Source organism: Amblyomma americanum, chromosome 7, assembly GCF_052857255.1.
Source record: "Amblyomma americanum isolate KBUSLIRL-KWMA chromosome 7, ASM5285725v1, whole genome shotgun sequence".
NCBI lineage: Eukaryota > Metazoa > Arthropoda > Arachnida > Ixodida > Ixodidae > Amblyomma > Amblyomma americanum.
This window is the reverse complement of record NC_135503.1, coordinates 3,256,962-3,277,310: the sequence shown is the minus strand read 5'-3', so window position 1 is coordinate 3,277,310 and position 20,349 is coordinate 3,256,962. Positions and strand designations below refer to the sequence as shown.

Genomic DNA, 20,349 nt, shown 5'->3' with positions numbered 1-20,349 from the left:
AGGCAAAACAGTGCCTCGTAGACCCTGAGGGCAGTCGGCTGCTGTGGCCACGGTCCCGAGATCTTATGTCGTGCCACAGAATTTTCTTGGAACTCTTCAAGGCAAATTTACAAGTCCGAGCAGCCAAGCGGTCAGGTTTTCTACCCTTCTTGTGCCAACAGCAGTGCTTTCTTCTCTTTCTGGCTGAACTCTCCTTCATGCGTGGCTTAGCCCGACGGACCAGCTGACAGAGCAGTATCGTTACTTGACTCCAAACTTCTTGGACATCGCCTTTAGATCTGAGGCAACATTATGTTGTGAAAATATTGATGGGAGCCTTCCGATGCGTAGCAAAGTCTGTCCTGCGCCCGCATCAAGTAGCTAAGACTGCCATATAGAAACCAAAGCATCGGCGAAATCGCTGAGTGCAGCCTTAAGTGGTAACGAATTAAATATGCGCTTGTCCACAATTTCTGGGCATGCGTCTCGGTTTCAAATGTGCAGTGTCTGCTCATTGCAAGCTGTATGGAGGCCCTTGCCCAGAGGTGGCAACAAAGACCGCGCTCAGAGATCCCAGCCAGCCAGCAGGCCCCTTGACTCGAGCGGAGGCCGGCAGGTGATAAACACGGCGGATTTCCGTTACGTCGCCCCAGAGGAAGTCCGCCGTGCCTCTGTGACCTTCCAAGCAGTCCGATGGTTGAGGGGCGATCTGTGCTTTGTACTTGTACAAATATTACCAATGCCAGCGCTAACTGCGTATGCATCTCTCTTAACTTGTGACCGCCGACACTATAACACTAGCACTTGCAAAATCTTTAAGTTGGTCGTTCGTGAATCTTTTTTTTCCTGTCGTTAGGAGGTAAGCTATATTTTCAGCATGAAATGCTTTTAGCAGTAATTCTCGACAAACTCGCGCAAAATCGTCCAGTAATCGCGGCGAACCTGAGGCCGAAGATGAAGCCGAACATTTTTTTCAAAATATTCCTACCGAGTTGTATCCAGGAGAAAAAAAAAAAGGAGACTTCTTCGTATCCCGGTCTGACGATATTGTCACGAAAGTGATCCGAGCTGCGCGCTGCTAGCGATGGAGAGCTTCAAATTGTTCCGCTTCAAAGCCGCGAGCGAATGCGCTGCTGGCCTGGTCTGTGGCGGGTTGCAGCGAAAGGCGGCGTCGTCCCAGCCGGTCGTACAGCGGAAGCAAACCATCGGCATTGCCAGCCCACCATTTGGCTTAGGCTTGCATAGCTCATAGTAAGCTTGATGAAAAAAATCAAGAGAAGCAGAAACCATCGCAGCCGACCTCGGGCTCGGTCGAACGGTTACACGCGCAGAAGAGAGCGCGGCTGGCAAATCAGTGCATGGAAGCGAGGGACCCCGTACTGACGTAACGCAGCCGGTTTCCGCTCGCAGCACTGCGCCGCCGGTGCGCTGCGCCCGCTGCTAGGGATGGAGCGACAGGGCATTTTTAATCGGCTACTCGTCGCTTCCAGCAGTGGAGTCGACAAAAAAAAATGTGTTTTCGTTGATTATAAGGAGCCCACGTCCAGACACCCGCGGCTTTTGGAATTCGGCGGACTCTTGAGCTTCACTTCAATAAACGAGCGCTGAGGAAATCGGCAAGAAGTAGGAAAACGCATGGAGGTGCAGATTGATGAATGTGCACAAGAGAACTTTGACGGGGAAAAGAGGCAGTTGTGGAGGATCGGTAGCAGGCGCCTTAGATAGGATGTGCGATAGCCAATTCTCCCAGCTCGCGTTTGCCGTTAAAGCGGACTAATTAGGTGTCTGCGCGTATGTGAGCAACTCAGGGTCACGATGAAGCCCTTCTTCCTGCCGCTTTTTCAGACTGCCGACGCAACGCGTGCCGGCCCCGCTACGTCCTCTGACCGGAACGGGTTGAGCGTTGCACTCCACTCCTCCCTGTGTCTCTCTTGTTTTGTTTGGTCCCCTGCAGAGCGTGCGCACATCTTCGTAGATGACCGATTTTTCACGCAAACTGCAGGTGGTCGATCCGCTAGGCACCGCCGTGCGCGTCCGTCTGACCTCGTATCGAGGCGAGCTCTGTCCCGTAAGAACGGCACCCTGCCCGTGCATGCATGCGGGGGGAGGGCAGAACAAGCCGCGGAACAAGTCAGAGTCACGGTCTCGTTTTCGGCTTAGGCTTTAAGTATTGCAGTGTACGGGGATGGCTCAGATAATAGCCCGAGATAACCTTCCCTAAGTGCGGGCGTGAAGAGGATGTTCGCTAACAGAGCTGTCTTCAGCGGATAACAAGTGGTTTACGACCCGCAAGGCCTTGTTTGAGAGCGAGAGAGAAAGGAGAGGTACCCTGACTGGGTGTGCCGACCAGCAATGTCCGTTCTTTGAAGCAGAAGCGAATCAGTAGAAAAGCACTGCCGCATAGTAAAGCACCTGCTGAAGTTTTTGCACACTCTTTTCTGGTCGTTTCCATGTAAGATCGAACACTTATGGTCTACTGATATTAATTATATTGATGCAGCGACGTTGCTCGAATTTCGGAGCCCAGCTCCTTGAACACGTGCACAACTCAGCCTGCACTCTGCGCAAGAAATGTTGACATGACCACCAAATTGTCTGTTCTTTGATAGGTCTTATATGTGTGTGTTTTCTAGTATATCATTCCACTGTTTCCCTGGAGTCGGCAGTCTCCAACCCATCCACTCACAGAAACGGCAAATGCGGCAATGTGGTCATACTTCGCGGCCCTTTCAAGGGTGAGGGGTATAACTTTTGATGCTTTATCACGAGCAGCGTCTGCAGAAGCTCTGCAGCCACTGTTGTGTCCAGCACCCTTCTACCACTTCGCGCTAATGTCTGTTTCCATGTGACACTCAGACTTATGTACACGAAGTACTACTTGCAGAGAAAGTGTATCAACTCAAGAGCCACAGCTAAGCAAGCGCCCGTGCAGCTTGATAGAAATTCAACGATAAATCAGAATAGTCTTGTAATAGTAGTAAAAATTGGCCATCATAATACGCCCACTGCTATAACCAACACAGGTAGCACATAATGCGCGCCTCAGTGGGCCCGCGTAAGTAGTTGTGGCTGGCTGTCTTTCGTATACATCGGCCCTCTTTCTTTTTACAAGCTCAAATTGGGCTGGCAACTAACAATTTCGAAAGCATCGACCCTACTGGCACCCTTAATATGACCGACACCCTGATCACCAGCCGCTTGATTCATCACCTTTCCTATCACTTACTCACCAATACGGAACAATACTACAAAGCTGGTGTCTATTAATATTAGAAAGGCGACCACTTCAGCACTCCGCCTACCACAATCAGTCAAATAACTTACAGCGGAAACCTACAGTACGATCTCGCAACTACTCGAAGCACAATGAAGTGACCAGCCCCGTCGACTGAGCCGCACAGAAATCGGCCAACGCCTCCTACGACATCTCCACTTGGCCACCACCACCTTCTCACCTGCCCGCAACAGTCAAGTCATCCCATATGGCTTCCAGGGCCAACCGTGCATCAAGCCTCTACCCTGAATTAAGAACCCGGAGCTACTCAGGGGCAGACGCCAGACCCAAGCTGGATATTACACCAAACACTACAGAGGCACACCCGACATCCTCTACGTGGACGCGGCTCAGCAGCACACCATTCCGGGCTATTAGCATGTACCGCTGTCGCCGCCTGCGAGGGTGGCACCATCAGGGCCCTCCACGCCCTACGGAGACTGGTGGCGCGACTATCGCCTTGGCGCTCTACATAAGACATCACGGAATTCTGCACCGGCTGCGTGCCATAAATATCAGCAAAGCATTGTGCACTTTTAGTTGGGCCTACGCAGTGATCTAGCGTACCCGGCGACTCTGCTGGTAGCGAACGCGCAGAACGCTACGTATATGACCACGTCTTGCGGGCGTATACACATGCTACAAAACATAGCGTGCGGACGGCATGCGTTCACAGGATAGCACGTGCAGCTCGCCCGCTTCAGAATAAATACATGTCACCGCTGCAGTCATCGACGCGGTAGGTCGCTCCAAATGGTGTTCGTTTTATTTCGCGCACTGTCGCCCACACTTAGAGGTATAAGTGACAGTTAGCCCCTGTTTTTTAGATCTTTTTCAATGACCACCTGTCACTTCTCATGTGACAGGGTAACTTTTCAGGTGGCGCCGATGCATAGTTGCGTGTTGCGCTGGTAGCCACCCTCGAGAATCTTCCCGTGGCACCACCTTCCAGGTGGCGTTTCGCTCTGCTGCGTGGACAACCGGTTACGCCGACAACGGCGACGACGTGGAACGCAGGAAAGGGCGCCTAAGAGCTGCGCTTTATAAACACTCGCAATGCATCCACCTTTGTCATCAGTAATTGCAGGTAGAAATTGCTTCAACCCAGCGTTAATATACTCTCACTTCGTTTCACTAGATGGCACCACTGTGCACACGTGCACTTCAGGGGCGCTACGACATCGCAAACTAAAACTCCGTGTTTGCACCATTTACAGAATACACAACGCAGTGAGCGATGCTTACGCCCAACTAAAGGTGTCTATTTCCACACCAACCGCTTGACGCATTCTCGCATCAGGATGATCCTCACATGGGTTTCCTGGGCATGCCTCGATCCTCGGTAGTCGGCGCGCTCATGCGCCGGACCATGAATTATCCCTCCGGGCACCGTAAGATCGGACATCCCGGACCCATACAGGGAACTTCGCGGGCGCTACTCACATACCACCAAATCACCCTTCACCCTCCCACCGCCTCATCGTACACTATAGATTCAAAATACAGTGCGGCCTGCCGGCACCTGCAGACAAACTGCCAAGTCGCACCCTACCGCCTTCATCTCTACCACCTTACCTTGACCCTGTCACTCTGCTTGACATGTAGGGCAGCCATAGCCAAACTCATACACTATCTGTGGTAATGCCACCAACCCGTTGCACTATACTGCCGATACCCAACCCTTTCCCCTCCCCATGGGAGGCTGCTCCTCAAGTTTCTCAACTAGCTGGCCAGACATGGCTAGTGAACAGAGCTCCCCGTGAAGCCCCGGCCCGTGAGCCCTTGGACAAGTAGGAGCCCACCATCACGAACCTTTTATTTTTTGCTTCAAAGCTATGTTGTTACCGACACCACCTACTACCGCAGTTAACAGGGCGCACATTCGCGCATTTAACTTGCATCAGCTTCCTTTGGACTTCGTGAGGGCAGGCTAAAAGTAAATGTTCACTCTATTCAGGTGAAACCTCGGCTAGCCCAAATGGTGCTGCACGCACCAATTAAGCCGGCGCATCGCTTTCTACCAACACCGGTTTTCTGTCGGCCTCTTGATGACATGCAACGTGAATGTGAAATTTTGCAAGCATGAGCGTCAAAACTTCGGCAAGCCAAAATTTGGCTGCCGATGCGATACCTAAGTCGCCCTGAAATCGGACGTGGTCGGGTTGGCCAAGCCAGCATGAGTGCATTCTACTTTGTTGGCCATCTGCCTATCGACTTTTATTAAGGTATATAAATTCAATAAAGTATAAATGATACATCAAAATTTTCTTGTTTTGGTGGTGAAAACATTTATTTGAGGTTTGTTATAACTTATAGCCGCCCATAATGGGTGGAGTCCTCAGTCCAGGACCCCGAGGGCTGACGCTATCTGGCGCGCCCGCTCGGCCAGCGATTGCTGGTAGCTCGGGTGCGAGCCAGAGAGGGCAGCCTTCCAGGAGGAGAATTAAGTTTAGGAGATGGGTGCTATAAGTTGCGTAACGCACAGACATTAAAAAAAATTGATGATGGCCTAGATCTGTTACGCCAGGATATACGTAGCGAAAGCGCGGAGACTTCTGCATCGGAAGAGTGCATTCACTAGATGCGCCTTTTTTCATGGTTAAAGCTTCAGCCGTCGTGGCGGAGCGGCAGAGTTTTTTTTTTTTTATTCAGTGAGTGTGCGGGGGGCTACAGTGGCTCCCATAGATGGCGCCACCGAATACGTTGGTTAGCGGTTAAGCGCAGGCTCTCTTTATACTTTGGCGTAACGCGCGCGCGCTGCACGGCGACGTCACGTCGGCCAAAGCGAGACCCTCTATACTCCAACTGCGCTTGACCGCCGACGCGTTCGGTGGCTTCGGTGCACTCTGACCGCACTAACGGAGACTTGGAGCATGTCTCTTGTTGAATTCCAATGGCAGATCGAGAGCGCTCCGCCGGATCACAAGCGGAGCGCGTATTTCAGGCGGAGATCACTCCCTCTCATTTTACCAATGTAATGCATGCGCTCCCGCGAGGGCACTTCAGCGCAAGAATAGCTCCAAGTTCAGGCAACATGGCGGCGCCCATCGAAGTGCGGCCTCTCGCTTCACCAGCGATTCGTCCTTGTCGCCACTCTGTCTCTCACGTTCACGGCAAACAAAAGGCGTACGAAGCTTTCGCTTTGTGTGATCATGCCCGTACCACAAAATTCTAGTGATGAAACGCGCCAAATTTTCAGATTGCTTCCTTATTTACAAAGCTGCTAGGCTTAGAGAGTACACGTCGTCTTACGTCAGAAAGCGCGGGAGGTTCAAACATGTCAACGATTTTGGTCTAAAAAGCGGTCACAAAGAATTGACCGAGATGGAATTGACATCCTGTTAAGAAAATTTTTTTGTTTTAACTTGTGCGGACGCAAACAAAACGAAAAATAATTACATTTGGGAGAATTCAATTTAAAAAAAGTAAAAAATACTGCTTGTACGTTGCCCGGATCACCGCGTAGCGACGACAGGAAGGATGCAGCCGGTCATGACCGGAAGCAGACGCGGGAAAGTAAAACGTCGCGCGGGGTTCCGGTCAAATCTGCCGATTTCGGCGGAGCAAATATCGCTGCTCCATGGAGCGATCCGGGATCGTCGTCTGATCCCGATCTGCCATTGGAACAGACAACCCGCACTCCCATTTTGCCATTGGAATACGATTGCTTCCAACAGAGCAGAAAAACTTGATCCGGATCTGCCATTGGAATTCAACATCTATTTCGCGCCGAGTGCGCCAGCCGCCGCCGGCCCGACCAGACCAGTTCATCTCCGCGGCGAGGCGCGCGTTATGGCGTCATGTGCCTCCTTGGAGCACCGCCACGGCGAAATCGCCAGTTCGCGGCCAGTAAAGCTTTCGCTGTAAAAACAGCACACGTCGAGAATAACTACAGCGTCCTATGTGGACGCACCATGGACGAGAGAATTGCCCACTTCAATCCGACATAGAACCCACCCTAGGTCTCATGTGGTGCAGATTCCCCAGGTGGTCGAAATTATTCCGGAGTCCTCCACTACGGCACCCCTTTCTTCCTTTTTTCTTTCACTCCCTCCTTTATCCCTTCCCTTACGGCGCGGTTCAGGTGTCCAACAATATATGAGACAGATTCTCCGTCATTTCCTTTCCCAAAACCAATCATTATTATTATTATTATTACTACTACTACTACTACTACTACTACTACTACTACTACTACTACTACTACTACTACGACTACTGGAGTTAGTAAACTGTCTGCATCAGCCCGAAGTCGCACTCACCAGGAAACATCGGCCTGACATAGGGGCCTTTTAGTACATCAGACATGGGCTGCCCACAGCATCACGAAACCCACTTGGGCTACCGTGCGTTTCGTGGACTTCATGTGACCTGCTTACGTTTTCCCTAGCGTAGTGCAGATATGTAGCCCGTCGGGCCCTGACATGCGGCCGGCGCAGGCCCGACATGCAGAACCGACGTTGGCTCGACATGGGTTCCCGACATCCGTCCAAAACAGTACCGACAGACATCTCGGTAAACGATGTATCCCACATTTCGCCGATGCTATAGCTAGAGTTGCACTTCTCGAACACACTGAACTTCTCAAGTGCACCAGTACCGTCTTTGGCAAAAGTAATCAGACAACGGGGTTTGTGTCTGAGCGGAGTCATTACGGCGCTCATACGAATCTAAAGGTCTCGAAAGCTGAGGGCAAGCTTTCTCCTTGCTTCGCACATATTTAGAGTGTAAGGGCTGCCGTAGGTGCTCCATTACACGGCTAAGAAATAAACTTCGTTGTATGGTAAGTTTTGGCAAAGACAGTACACTTCTCTGGTTAAGACCCGCCGCGGTGTCTGAGTGGTTGTGGCGTTTGGCTGCTGACCCGAAAGACGCGGGTTCGATTCCGGGCGCGGCGGTGGAATTTCGATGGAGGCGAAATTCTAGAGGCCCGTGTGCTGTGCGATGTCAGTGCACGTTAAAGAACCCCAGGTGGTCGTTGAAATTTCCGGAGCCCTTCACTGCGGCGTCCCTCATAGCCTGAGACGCTTTGGCCCAGCTGGTGCATGACATAAAATTAGGAGCGCAACAAATGACACAGAGACGAAGGCACCATAACTGCATCCGGCTTGGACCGAAATGCCGCTGCACAGGAGGCCATCTCTTCGGGATTGAGCCCAAGACATCGAACTGAACCCCGGCGGCCTCCGGACTCGTTTCGTCAGAGCGGATGGCGAGGCAGTCTAGCGGTGAACTTGAGGGCACGGCAGCGCACCACCCTCTCTCGCCTGCTGTGCGTGCGTCGTGCAGCCCCCTTTCCTCCTTCGCCAAGGGCGAAAGGCGTGAGCGGTCGCTTGGGCCGACCGGTCCGTTCAGTCCGTGAAGTGCACCGCCGGGCAGCAATTAATCGGAGTTCGTCGTTGACTTCCTCCTGAGCAAGAAACGAGCCCGCTAACGACCACCGTCTGGTTTGGTCGCACGCTGTGCACGAGGAGGAAAGGCTGCGTATTCTCTTTTGTACCGCTTTGTTTTTCCATGCAAGCACTCAAAACAAAGGACATGGAAGTTTGACCAATGCGATCGGCGATTTCGAGTCGAACCTGAGAATGCCGTTGGACAATGTGGAACACGTGTTGGCAAACACGCGGTTATAGGTGGGTTCAGAAGAGCGGGGCTATTGTGACACGTGACCAAGCCTTCGCGAGTCGGTCCGGACGTCGAGCATTCACACGAATGCGGCGGACAATACGCGCATCCTCTCCCCCCCAGCGGGCTTTGCGTGGCTCCCCGGCCGCTCCTCGTCGCTCTAAATTTTTACGTTCATTTCGAAACGTCCGGCGCTTATTTACAAACAGCGCCTTCCAGACTCCTGCGCAGGGAATCGTAACAAAGTAAAATGCGTCGCAAGGGCAAGTTCGAAAGCCCCCTTAGCTCAAAGGTTTCAGTAAAAGAAATAAAAACATTACATACCGACTGTGTACGGGGGCGACTCATGATGTCGTACACCCATTTCCGTGGCGATCTTTTGCGACAGCCTATTCCTTAGCGCCACGTTGAGGTGGTCGGCGTGTTCAATATTTCGTATAGGTTGGCAGCTCTCACATAACCTGTACCGAATTTTGACGTCATAACTACAGTTCGGCTGCTGAAACCGAGATAACGTGGGAGAAGAAATTCAGTTGTGGATTACTGACCATTCAGACGAATGCCACTCGGTAATGCATGTGCTGTCGGGGACACAAGTGCCCCGGACGTGACATCATTGCGTCACCAGAGTCACCTATAGTGGTCCGAGATTGGCGCACGTCCATTTCGGGCCCCCAGGGGCTCTCTTCTGCAGGCGTCTGCTCTGCCTCCCTTGCACTTAGTGTGAGAAGCAGCGGACACGATGAGTGGACAAGCTGCTGCTCCTCAAGGCGTGCGTAGTACGTTGCCATTCTGTTAGGGCGTCAACAGCCTGCATTTCTTGTTGGATTTTCCCAGCAGCGTTGCTTCTCGTGTAAAGCCGAAGGTTTGGAACAACGCTCCGGCGACATTTTCTGACGACCGCCCCCTTCTATCAGGAATGGCCTCGGCGATACTAGCGACACGTTCTTTGCGTATGCTCGAAGGGCACTTCTGTCCCCGATAGCAGGTATGCCTGACGCATCATACCAAAACCAGAAAACGCGCCGCCAAAAATTCGGTACCCATACTCCTCGAAACACCACGCGTGACTCAGCAGACCGGAACTGCCGAGGTATCTCAGTGATTGAGGCGCTCGGGTGCTGACCGGCGGGTCAGCAGCCGCGGGTTTGATCCTGGCCGCAGGGTTGATCCCGGTCGCTGTGGCCTCATTTCGTTAGAGGCGAAATGCTAGTGGCTCACGTCCTGTCCCCAAGCGGCCTCCCGATAGCCTGAGTCGCTTTGCGATGTTAAACCCAGTAAACCAAGCCAATAAGATAACCGCCCTATTTTTTCCTGCGTTCGTAGTACGGCCGCTCAGGGGCCGTCAGACGAATGCAACCCGCAGAATCCCGAAGCACCTCCAATCAAAACGCTCGCTTCCTGCATGCGTGGTTCCGAAAGACGTGTTCGTGCGCAACGGAAGGCGCATGCGGTGCGCATACCTGCACTCTTCGTATTCGAGGGACTCCGCCAGAGAAAGCGCAACGCTCGCTTCCTGCATGCGTGGTTCCGAAAGACGTGTTCGTGCGCAACGGAAGGCGCATGCGGTGCGCATACCTGCACTCTTCGTATTCGAGGGACTCCGCCAGAGAAAGCGCGTCGGGGCAGGAGCCGAGCAGCGCGTGTGTGACGAATGACGTTTTATTAATGGCAGGATGTGTTTTTATATGGAACGATCACATGACAATCCAAAGTACAGTTGAACATAGACAAGGCCAAATCCAATCCAAGTAGAACCAAACTGAAACTCAAACATAGGACAAAACATTCTCCCTTCAGGGAAAATCAAACATTGGTGAAAAATTGAAATTGAATGGAAAATTTTGAATACCAAGTTATACAAATACAACATGAACACGTATCTGAACACAGAAATTATCTTAGTCCTATGTAAGCTTTAAATCCGAAAACAAAATTTCATACCTCATCCCGAAAGAACAATGAGTGAACACTTCACTCTTCATCAAAAAATAACATTTCACACTTTTTCAAAACAATGCACTTCATTAAGCCACTGAATATCTGAAACATCTCAATATCTGAAAAGAATAATGAAGACTTCGTAGAAAACAATGAATATACCCATCCGAAATATATCTTCTCCCCTTTTTCTTTATAAATAATGAGGGGTCTTAAATGCATGGCAAGCTGAAATCGTCAAAAATGCTCAACACATGCTGCTAGGGCAGCGTCACTGAAGGCTGCTGGTAACGTCAGATACTGGAGCTCACGTGATATAATTAAGGTTTGGATGAATTGTCTATTCCCTGGGCGTCCCCAGGGAATCTGCTGATGGGCGTCCCGATGAGCAGTGAATCATTCATTCAATTAGAATGATATCTTATAAAATGCTCCTCCTTCTTGCTATCTCTATGAAATAACTGTAGAACATCGGCTAGCTTTAATTGGCCGGAAGAAATATCCTGCTCAATGAAAACTAAGGGTCCAACCGGAATATACACACATGAACGTCGGCCAATTCTACTAAACCGGAATAAACATACAAAAGAACAGCAAGTCACCTTCTAAAGAAGTCACACTACTCTGACTGAAATGACATATAATGTCTAACATGAAACAGCACCAAGTGCATCTGTCTACACGAAGAAAAGGAAATATACATAGTAGCCTGAAAAATCGTACTCATTTCTGAACACTAGAGCATTATCATAGTCATGTTAGAATGTCACTTAGAAGAATGTTCTTATTAAGAAATGCAACCTTATAATATTATACTGAATAACCTTGAAAACACAATGAAAGTATCAGAAATATTGAAGCATTTCACATCATAATGTCAGTATAATATTATGGACTGAAATATATCACATTCACTTTCCATACAATAGCTACTCGGAAGGAGAAACTGCGAACAACATAAATGACATTGAAAGGCATGTAAAATACCCGGTTGCATTTCATGAACTATGCTACGCAAAGACTTGAAAAAATGGAATGTCCCTTCTTAAACAAGGGAGAAGAATGCAAGACAAGTTATTGGGACACATAGTCCTTAAACCAGTATGGCTTGCGAGTGTTCCTTCTCGGTCACTCCGGTGCCAAACTGGATTCTTGAGCAGACGTCCTCAGTCCAGGTCCCGAAGGCTGCCGTCGGCGTCTGTTCCTAGGCGGAACAGCTGAGGCTGGCCCACTTTCAGCAGGCAGCACTGAACACTGGGCACGAAAGGCAGGAGGCACATCCTGCCTGCCCACAGATAAATCACTTCAACGCTGAGAACTTGTGCCAGAAGGCACATCACACCCATTCACAGGTAAATCGCTCACCTCGCTGTGGAGGTGGGACGACATGTATTGTCCAGCTGGTGGCCGTGGAGAAATGGTGAAGCGAGTTCTAGCTCCTGAAGAGTGAGATAGCGATGATGTATCAGGAGGCTGCCGAGGCAACACTGGGCCAGCCGAGCCTTGATCCTGTGCATAGCTTTTAGAATCATAGGGAAAAGGTAACTGAAATAAATCAAAATGTCATCCTTTTCCTGATTCAGTTGTCTGGGTACCTCTGCCAGCTTGGAAGCATTCCATAGCTTGCCATCATCTAGGCGGTATGATGCTGGACCATGTTGTTGAATGACCTCCCGTGGCGCGGAGAAACGTCTGTATCCTTTGAACTGAATTAGGGGTTTACGAACTTTGACAAAGGCTGAATTCTGGGTGGTCGTGTTCCACGTTTGTTATCTGTGCATTCTTTCATCATCATCTGTTTCTTCTCCATCCTTTTCCTCAAATCTTGAATAGCTAGATATGAATTCTGAGCAAATAATGACGGAAATGAAGGAAATCCCTCAATATTTAGCTTTGTACGATGGAATCTGCCATGAAGAACTGCCGGTGCCAACCCTGTTGTGGCATGAGGTGTAGATCTATATATGCCCAAATACTGTGCAATTGCGGTTTTCAAAGGCCGACGTTTCAACGATGACAGTTGAACAAAAGACTTGAAAGTTCTGTTAAATCTTTAGATTTGTCCGTTGGCCTGTGGGTGATATATCGAAGAATGAGTTGATAACCCTGTTACTCAGAAATTGCTTAAATTCCTTTGACATGAACTGAGGGCCTTGATCGGATACTATCTCTTCTGGATAGCCTTCATGGGCAAAAACATCGAGTAAGAAATCTGTAATATCTGTAGTTACATTATCTGTCATCTTCACCTCAGGCCATTTAAAAAAATAATCAACTAAAGTGATGGCATAGCGGCAATGTGGAGGCACTCGCTCAAACTGGCCGACTATGTCTATTGCCAACTTTTGCCAAGGCTTCTCTGAAAAAGGAACAGGATTTAAAGGTGATACAGATATTTTCACAGTCTTATATGCCTCGATGCAGATTGTACAGTTCCTTATCTGTTGTTCTATTTGTCGGTCCATAGCTGGCGACCAATATTTCTTTCTCAGCCTCGCTTTAGTGCGAACTATACCAGGATGTGACTCGTGTGCTGTTTCAGTCAACTGTTCTGTCACCGAGGCTGGAACTAGAATACGATCTGCGCGATACAGCAAGTCATCAATGATAGAAAGCTCTTTCACATTGAAGAAATGTTTAAGATCATTTGATATTTGATGTGACGCTGGCCAGGCTGAAAGGACAAAGTTTTGGACCCGCTGAATGCAACTATCTTCCGCCAATGCAGCCTTAAATTAAATGCACTCGTGACGCAAGTTGACTCAATGAATGCAACCACCTATTTTTGGCTTTCCCTTTCGATGCCTTGATTAGGCATAGGAAGTCTTGATAATGCATCTGCTACATGGTTATGAGATTCCTTGTGATACTCAATGACAAAGTTTTAACACAATAACCGGTTGTACCATCGTGAAATGCGAAGTGGTCGGCGACCTGTAACTTGCTTCGAAAGTAATGAAACAAGTGTCTGGTGGTCAGTTCGAAGTGTGAACGGACGACCCCATAGACACACATGCCGTCGCTCACATGCCCACATGCATGCTAAAGCTTCTCTTCCCCCCCGAATGCCTTCTCTCCGACAGTGTCCGAGATGCGAAGTCAATAGTCCGGAGTCCTGCTGGAGCACAGCTCCAGCCCTACGTCTGAAGCGTCAGTTGACACTATGGTGGGAAGCATATGAAGGACAGGTGCAGATGTAAGAAGACGTTTCACATTGCTGAAACTTTCATGTGCTTGTTTCGACCATGTAAACGGATGGTCTTTTCGAAGAAGCGTTCTCATAGGCTCCACAACTGTAGCCAAGTGTGGCAGAAACTTTGCATAATATTCAGCAAGGCCCACGAATGATTTCAATTCTACAGCATTCTGCGGTATTGGAGTTTTGATAACAGACTCAACTGCATCATTAACTGGAAAAATACCTTGTGGTGTAATCTTATGACCAAGGAAAGTGAGTTCTTGTACAGCGAACACGCACTTATCATTCAACTTATGTCCTGCATCTTGAATGCGCTTAAGTACCTGAAGACGATTGAAATTTTGTTCCTTTTCGAACCTGCCAAAGACAATGATGTCATCACTATAGAACAATACTCCTTCACAACCTTTCAAAATCAGTGGCATGATTTTCTGAAATGCTGAAGGAGGCGAAGCCAACCCGAAAACACATACGCTTGAAACGAAATAGAACTTCGCGTGTAATGAAGGCTGCAAGGTCACGACTATCTCGATGCAGTGTAATTTGGTGGTATGCCGACGCGAAGTCTAACTTCGAAAAATGAGTTGCCCCTACCAGAGTGTGGAGCAATTCTTCCTCTATGAGGAAGTGGGAAAACATCCTGAATGACCGCTTAGTGACCTCGGGCAGGTCAACGCAAAGGCGGATTTTCCCATTCGGCTTCTGTACAACAACAATGGGTGAAACACATTCCGAAGCATCAGTTCTTTCAATGATGTCTTGCTCTTCTGAGCGCTGGAGTTCTTCGGTTACTTTAGGGCGGATAGCGAACGGTAGTCGACGCAACTTAGCTACCGCAGGTTGCACTGTTGTGCGAATTATCACTTTATGTTGGTAGCCTTTGGCTAATCCCAACTCTTTCGAGAAGAGGGCTGGAAATTCTTTAGCGACTGCGGAAAGAAGTTGGTTTGTATATGGTTTTGCAGTCGTGTGAAGACACAGTTGTCAGTGTTGTCCCCACATTGCACAAGTCAAGTGCCCGAATTGCATCCAGGCCGATAAGGGTATAGTTCCTTCCTGAACAATGAAGAAAGATATGGAGGCTTTTCTTTCCTTGAATTTGGTCATTGCCATTAAGCAACCACGTACCTTGATAGGACGTTGGGAATAGTCCAGAAGTGTAATACGAGGTGCCTCCAGGGTCTTGACATGTGGTAACATGCGTACGAAAGTATTATAGTCAATAATAGATACTGCTGATCCTGAATCAACGAGAAATGTAATATTTGTTCCAGCCACTTTCAACTGAATATGTATTCTATTCCGCTCTTGCATATTTATAACACAAAGAGTAGAAGTCTATTCTTCCGCCACATGTAAAGTAGTTTCATCCTCTTCTTCAGGCAAGTACTCTTGTACTGCTCTCACAGGAGGTCGACGACGATTGCAAACTGACTGAAAAGTCCAACTCGTCCACAATGAAAACACTTTTTTTTCTCTGTGCAGGACATGTAGATGCCGACGTAATATGACGATCCGATCCACATCTGTAGCAGTAGCAGTGTGGCATTATGCGCGTTGCACGTCTGTTCGCGTTCATTGACGGAACATTGTCGGAAAAGTTGCGTTCATTCGGAACGCTGGTAGCAACGCTGCTGAAGTTGCGTCTACTCGTAGACGGTGTTACGATGCATTGTTGCCACGGACGTCTTGAAGAACGGGCGTCTTGAAACGGAGGTATGTTTTCTCAACGTCGGGGACGAGCTTGGCGAAAAAAATGAAACTTTTTTAATTTGTGAAGGAACTCGTGGCAACGATGGCGTTGCCTGGCGCTGTGAACGAAGTTCTTGTATTGGTGCTTCGACTTCTTGAGCGTCGCGAGCCGTTTGCTCATATAGCAAATCAATATTCGATGCTGTAGAGAAGGAGATATCGGATCCTTGTAACAAAAGGCATTCACGAACACATATTGATGAGACGCCAGTCACGAACCTGTCTCTTATTGCTTCATCTGGGGACGCAAAATTGGACACGTTTGCCAGATCTCGGAGTGCGGCTATGTATTCTTTGACAGACTCATCTGGCTGCTGCATGCTGTTGTAGAATTTACGTCGTTCTACAACCAAATTTGTCAACACGGAACACTCTTGGGCAAGTAATGTCACTGCAGCCTGATACACATCTGGCGCAGTGTCTCCGGTCTCTGTGGACGCTGCTGCTGGAAGCGACGCAATCTCCGGTTGCGTCGTAGTACGTGCAAAATAAATTCTGCGCTCTTCGTCCCCTAAGTTGTATATCAACAACGATTTCTTGCTTTCAGGTGATGCTGAAGAACCACCAGATAAGTTCGAATAAAGTTCAAGTGTCTGTATCTATTGTGCCCAAGGCACCACCGTGCGTTCCGGTCTCTGAAGGAAAGGCTCGGTGCCTGAACGCCGGACAACCCCTGCGTCGCGTTCGACATTTTTTTCCCCGTTGATAATCTTGTTGCTAGCTTGTATTTCTCTAGTGCAATCATCCCTCAATTAATCTTTCAAACGCCATCGCCAGAAATGACGCATTGACCTCCCGAAGCAATACTAAATATGGCGGTTGGTTTCCTCAATAGTCGGTTACGCGGCCTCCCGGTCATGAACACGGCGGCAACTTCCCGGCTCCTCCAATGGCCGGTTACGAAATGGCAGCGGCCTCCCGGCCTCCTCACTGGCCGGCTACAAAACAACAGTGGCCCCCTGAATCGCTGCTAACGAAAATGCTGACCCAGTACAACGTACTTGCGGTTCTTCATTACTTCCGCATTGGATACTGAACATGAAAGTTGGCGGCCTCCTGGTCCTCGCGATCGCCGGATACAGAAAATGGCGGGCAACGGTCTTCCTTCCTCCTCGTCTGCGCAGCAACAGGTTGCACGCAATGGCGGTAACTGCAATGGCGGTTCGCTAGGCTTAGCGACCTCCTCAACCGGCTGAACCCGAGGCGTCTCAAAATGTAACCTCGCTCATTTCCACCAAAGCTCTTCACGCGTCTAAGAAACGCCGGTGATGAACGCACTCACTCGCTTTCCATAGCTTCAGTACTCTGGGCGAACACGGCTCCTTGGCAGCGGCCTGGTCCGCGATGACGACTCAGGAGGAGGCAAGCAGACGCCGAAGTCATCCGATGAAGAAGTAGAATTTGCCGCTGGAAATAGGCCGTGAAGAAAAGAACCGAAGACAACGGGACGTCGTCACATTACTTTTAAACTAATTCATGACAGCCAACTCACGCTAGGCCAGTGGGCCTAACAAATCCCATCCTCGTCGCCAATGTGGTGTCGGCCTGGAGGGCCGCAAGAAGTGAGTCGATCGAGACTCAGCCAAACATGAATGACGTTTTATTTATGGCGGGATGGGTTTTTATATGGAACGATCACATGACAATCCAAAGTGCAGATGCACATAGACAAGGCCCAATCCAATCCAAGTAGAACCAAACTGAAACTGAGACCTAGGACACGACAGCGAGCATCCGATGCGCGCCGGTCTGCTCTCGCAGCCATTTGGGAAACGCGGCGCACCCCTGGGCTCGCGCTTGGAGAGCGGAAGTACGTGTATGCTGTGTAGCGTGTATACAGTCTGAAGACTTGCGCGCACCGCGGCGGAAGAATCGCAGCTTGGCAACACCTCTGAAGGGTGAGGCTCAGGGGGGGTATGCATGCTGGATTTCCATAGCGCTGTGCTTGTCCCTAGCGGGTACTGCATTGACGGGAGGAGTGGGCCTCTCGTTTAATTGCGTCAATTAACGTCGCAAGATGTTATTTTTGTGCGCGGGAAGGGCGAAGTCCTTCCTTCGCACCATTGGAGGGCGGTGTAATTACGGCGTCATTTTCTTTCACCTTCAAGAAGTTGCCGGTGTCGCTGACTCGGATGTGTGCCGCCGATAAAAAAAAAAAACTGCACACCTCTAAAAGCGGCAGCGCTCAAGAAGAGGAAGCGGGATTGTGTCACGGTCATTTCCGGTGTTCAGAGCTCAGGAGGAGCTTGCCTTTTCCCTCTACTGACAGTTTGCTCACGAAGACTCGTGATTAGTTTTATGTCAAACCATATTCCCAGCGGAAAGGTATGGACAGCAGCATTGGTCTCGAGAGCAAATGATGTTAGAACAATGAACGCCTTACGTCTCAAAGTATGTGCCATCGCTGTGTGCACGAACAAAGAATACGTGCCTGTCCCAGACTGTGCCGGCTGGGATCCTTTTGGCCTTCTGGTGTGTGTGTGTGCGTGTGTGTGTGTGTGTGTGTGTGCGCGCGCGCGTGTGTGTGTGTGTGTGTGTGTGTGTGTGTGTGTGTGTGTGTGTGTGTGTGTGTGTGTGTGTGTGTGTGTGTGTGTGTGTGTGTGTGTGTGTGTGTGTGTGTGTGTGTGTGTGTGTGTGTGTGTGTGTGTGTGTGTGTGTGTGTGTGTGTGTGTGTGAGAGAGAGAGAGAGAGAGAGAGAGAGAGAGAGAGAGAGAGAGAGAGAGAGAGAGAGAGAGAGAGAGAGAGAGCTCTCTAGTGCAGGGCTCCGAGGTTTTACGTGCTTTGGAAAACTTCGTGGTCCTGTGACTTGTGTGGGTATAGGGCATTTTTGCATACCATCATACAATCTTATATAAATTTTCTGTGACGCCACCTGCGGAGCTGTGCGGGAGATTGCGGCAGGTGCACCTCCAAACCCTGTTTGTCCTTTGTGCGAAGCGCAAAGCACAGTAGTGCGAAATGCCGACCTGGAATTGCAGCTTCTAGGTGTGGCAAGAACAGGCTCGGCCTGCCAATGGAAAATCAGTAATCGATTTAATACAAATTCTTCGCGTTGGAATTTGTGATAAGATGATGAGACGCATTAAGGCAGCAACTACATGCACGCGTAAAGAAGAAATCAAGGCCCACCTTGACATAAGAGAATACATTAGGAGAGAGAAAGCGTCGAAACGCCTGCAAGAATGGGAATCGAAAAGAACGGAAACGATCTCAACTGATCTGCGATTTATGCATGGAATCATCACGCCCAGGGAGTGGCCGAAGGAGCCCTACATCGGGATAAGCCTGAATTCAGTGCGCAGGGAATGTGTGCTAGTGAGGACGAGTAGAAATACGGGGTGTCTTCGCGCTACGTGCCACCCACGTCTTGTTTCGTGCGTCCGCTTTCCGATCGTCCGACTGCTGAGGATTGCGTCGATGTCGTTGCCCTGACCGTTACGTCGGGCCGACTGTCGCTTCGAATGGCGGAAGGCAAGGTACACGCTCTTGCGACTCTGACGGCAAGCAACAAGGAGAAGCAGGCGGCCGCGGTTTGGGAAGCCCGCAAAAAGAAGGCAACGCTTGCGACCATCTCCCCATTCTGTCCTCAGGCCCGTTCGTGTTTGGTGAAAAAAAAAGAATTAACAGCACGGTTACCGGCGGTTAGCGCGCGATTCAGCGACAGCTGTCAAGCTATTTATACTTTATGATATGCTGTGTAGAGAACAATAGAGCGACCTCTCCTCTGTGGGGAGCTCATTTTTAGCTTCTCGCACATAGTCGCTTTCAGTCCAGTCTCCAAAGCACAGTTCCATAATCGGATACAACTCAAGAACGAAGCCGCAGATGGCTCCCTCCAGGCAAATGCGTCCACTGATTGTTTTAGATTTTCATGACGCCGCGGTTAATCCGATTAAGTCGTGACTATTGCCCATGCATCTACCAGCCCTGCCATTTCGCTCTGAGAAGATCGGCAAGCGGGGCGAATCGGTCGACTCCATCGGCTCCTTCGAGGGGCATCTGCCGCTTCGTTCTTGAGTTGTATCCAGCGGGTCCCCTCCTCGGGCGGCGCATTTCGCAGAAGCGGGCGAAGATGCATTCCTCCGCTCTCGCCACACCCTCCTTCTACGTCCAGGGCGGTGGTTATCGTGATACGCCGTCCTGCACTCTATCCTCCGGTCGGTTCCCAGGTGCGCCTCCTCCTTCCACGGCAGCCACCCTCCGGACGGTTCCTGTGGTGGTAACCACACGCCGGCAGCGCACTTCTCCGCTCGCGTCGTACCTTCCTCCCTGGACGGTATAACCACACTTGGAGTGAATCCCCTGGCAACGCACTCGCCTGTTACGACTACGTCGTATACGCGAAACCCAGGAACGGGCACTTAACAGCTGTCGCTGTAATTTGAGAGTGAGGTAAAACTTTAGGGGACATTCAAGTCCTGCCTTAAGAGCACAGATATTTCACGATCACATAACCTTCCCTTAAGAGTGCAATTCGATAGCATAAGAGATCCCTCGCGCGCAAGTGCTCCTTTCCTGTCGTCTGGGTTCCGCCTACGTGTCCATGCCATTGTCACTCTCTACATTATATTCGTAGATC

At 49.9% G+C, this 20,349-nt stretch overlaps 1 protein-coding gene and 2 long non-coding RNA genes across 5 annotated transcripts in view; 1 reads left to right on the top strand and 2 right to left on the bottom strand.

Moving 5' to 3' along the window:
* Nucleotides 1–20,349, top strand: part of LOC144098283 (uncharacterized) — an 854,931-nt gene that overhangs the window by 343,665 nt on the left and 490,917 nt on the right. The gene's annotated exons all lie outside the window — the stretch shown is intronic.
* Nucleotides 1–20,349, bottom strand: part of LOC144098281 (nicotinamide N-methyltransferase-like) — a 197,724-nt gene that overhangs the window by 139,813 nt on the left and 37,562 nt on the right. The window lies entirely within an intron of this gene.
* On the bottom strand, nucleotides 11,006–16,046 carry LOC144098275 (uncharacterized). The gene is made up of 2 exons (XR_013307157.1): nucleotides 12,185–16,046; nucleotides 11,006–12,104 (listed from the first exon to the last, which is right to left on the bottom strand). It is a non-coding gene; the product is annotated as an uncharacterized LOC144098275 (long non-coding RNA).